Source organism: Callospermophilus lateralis, chromosome 15 (genome assembly GCF_048772815.1).
Source record: "Callospermophilus lateralis isolate mCalLat2 chromosome 15, mCalLat2.hap1, whole genome shotgun sequence".
Taxonomy (NCBI): Eukaryota; Metazoa; Chordata; class Mammalia; order Rodentia; family Sciuridae; genus Callospermophilus; species Callospermophilus lateralis.
In genome coordinates this window covers 66,801,462-66,804,531 of record NC_135319.1, presented here as the reverse complement: position 1 = coordinate 66,804,531, position 3,070 = coordinate 66,801,462, and the positions used below count along the sequence as shown (strand labels likewise).

General features: G+C 35.0%; 1 non-coding gene across 1 annotated transcript; it reads right to left on the bottom strand.

Annotated features, from left to right (window-relative positions):
• Positions 1 to 2,609: 2,609 nt before the first annotated feature.
• Positions 2,610 to 2,747, bottom strand: LOC143381672 (small Cajal body-specific RNA 20). Its single transcript, XR_013088846.1, has one exon.
• Positions 2,748 to 3,070: the final 323 nt, after the last annotated feature.

Here is a 3,070-nt window from a genome sequence, read left to right as displayed (position 1 = left end):
CATAATTGGTCATTAAAGAAATGCAATGAGATGCTACTTCACAACTACTAGGATGGCTATAATAAACACAATAAGAAATGTCAGCAAGTATGGGAAGAAGAAATTAGAAACTTCATATATTACTAGTAGAGATGTAAAATGATGCAGTGACTTTGAAATTTATTTTTACAATTTCTCAAATGTTAAACTGAGTTAACATATGACCTAACAATTCCACTTCTGGATGTGTACCAAAAGAATTGAAGCATATCCACACACTTATATATTGAAGTTCCATAGTAGCATAATATATAGTAGCTCAAAATTAGGAAACAACCCAAATGTCCATAAACAATGAATGAATAAATAAAAAGTAGTTATTTATATAATGAAATATTATTCTATAAAAAGGAATGAATCATGAGGATTGCTAATTCAAGGCCAGCCTCATCAACTTAATAAGGCCCTAAGCAATTTAACAAGACCCTGTCTCAAAATAAAAAATTAAAAAAAAAAAAAAAAAAAAAAAAAGACTGGGGATGTGGTTCAGTGGTTAAGCTGCCCTAGGTTCAATCCCCAGTATCGGGAAGAAAAAAAATGGAGGTGGGGGGAGATGAAATACTGATGTATGCTACAACATGTATGAACCTTGAAAATATGTTAAGTAAAATAAGTCAGACACAAAAGGCTTCATATTACAAGACTATTTGTATGAAATGTTCAGAATTGGCAAATCTATACATTAAAAAGTACATTGATGGTTGCCAGAGGCAGGAAAGAGGAAAAATAAGTGGCTACAAATGAGTATAGGGTTTTTTTTGTTTGTTTGTTTGTTTGTTTTTGAGTAATGGTACTCAGCTCTGAATATACTAAAGACTATCAGACTATATAAAATGATGAATTGTATGTGAATTATATCTCAAGCTGTTAATTAAAAAAAGAAACAGGTAATAGGGTGAAAATCTCAGTTCCAGAGCCTTTGAGGAACAAGAAACAATTCAATGTAGGTACAATAGTATTAGTGGGAATGGGAGCGCCAGAAAAAGAGAATAGGTGTCAGGAGAGGGAAAAGGTAAGGTTGGTCATAGTGGGCCTTCTAAATCTTGTCACACTTCAGTAATTTTTTTTCCCAAAGATTGGAAAGAAACATTTCAAGCAAAACCTTCCCAGATTTTAAAACAGCACTGATTTAGTTAAGTAGTTTTAAAATCCCCCTTTCCCAACGTGTTTACCAGTCTATTCTATTTATCCATCTACCTTCAACATCTAAATCAATGTTAAAGCTCTAACTTTTCACAGTATTTCAAAGTCAATAATTTAGTAACCCTCAATGAAATGCCTGTGAGTGTATACTTGCAGAAACTCAACAAAAACCAGTGGATGCTGGTTCTGCATGAAGTACTGGAAAGTATACAAAAATACATACAGTCCCTAAGATACTTTTGTTCTCTGTGCACAAGCCATCATTAGCTGAGGCCCCATCCCAGCTTACTGGTTCTTCAGCCCTAAAAAGAACTGAGAAGAAAAAGTACATGCAGTGGAGATGTTTAGAAAATCAAGGGAAAAATGGGAAATCTTTGGTCTCAAGCTTCAACAAAGTAAACAAACCTCAAGCCTATCCTAGTTTTGTTTTTTTTTTTTTTTTTTTCCCCCAAGTCCAAAACTCGGACCAGCCTTTGCTCAGCAGGCCACACCCGCTTCACAAGCTTTGCTTCTAAAAAGTAACCTCAGCGGTTGCTAACATCCAGAAGCTGAAATGGAGCTGTTGGGAATCACTACTCTTGTTCTTGGAATTTCTGTCACTTGTCTGATTTTTCTTTTTGTGTTGATGAAAAGTCTCACAGGGAAGGCTTCCCCCACCCTGTCTGACTCCACTTCCCTGCATTTCCCTCCAAGGTAAGAGGCTTTGACTCTGATAAGGGGGTCATTTCCAGGTTCTGCATCTCAGACCACTGGGGAGTTAGCTGTCTTACTGCAGTCTTTCTTAGTTCTATTCACCACATAGGTACATTGCAGTATTTATTTCTGTATTACCAAAAGTACAGATAATTCTCTCCCTTTCAGGACTGACTCACTTTAGAGCAAGTAGTGAGAGGTGTTGGCTTGACTTGAGATATTGATTGAATTGTAGTGAATGAGAAAATTCTGAGATCAGAACATATTTTAATTTAAAGGCTTTCGATCCCCTCAGCATATACACCAAAAATCAAATGCATCAAATATAAAAATGTAATAAATGTACTTTTATATTATTTTTACTAATTATCTGTAGGAGGCTTTGTGATCCATCTTTTAAATAATGATATCCCCACACTGCCCTCCCCAACACCCTGTTCTAATGCAGCCCAGTTCTGCTACCCTGACTATAGTTACACCTTTGGAAATATTCTTTAGGGAGATTACCTCCATGAGTTTTTTGTATAAAAAAAATATTCTTCAGGATAAAGAAATACTATAGTAGAGTTCTCCAATTGTCTTAGCAATAGATAATTTACTAGTAAACATTTAATGAGTCCATGCTTTATAACAAGATGTATTTTAGACTATAGTCTGTTCCTTCAACTATTTGTCTATTATTTGTTAATACCACACCCTTTTCTTTCGTGTTATTGTTATTTTCTTTTTACTGCAGACGTCTGAGGTAGGAAGATAAGGCTACTCATCTTGTGGCAGTCCCAACAATGATCCATCCATAAGAGCTGATCTTGGTCTCCAGCCCTGTCTAAGGAGAAAAGGACACCCTCTTCCATCCCCATAGTAAAAAGGACTCATACTTTCTTGTACCTTCATAGTAAGTTGAAGTTGGATAGTATCAGTCCTCCAACTTTTTCTTTTTATTCACAATTTCATTGGTACATTATATTGTATACATAATGATGGGATTTGTTGTTTCATACACAAAATATAATGATATAATTTGGCCAGTATCATTCCCCAGCTCTTTCCTAACCCCCAAATTTGTTTTTTGCCTTCAACATTGTATTAACTATTTACCTGTCCATATAAACTTCAAGATTGGCTTGTCAATATTTACAAAATAACTCTCTGGGATTTTTATTAGGATTGCATTGAATCTATAAATAAGTTGAGA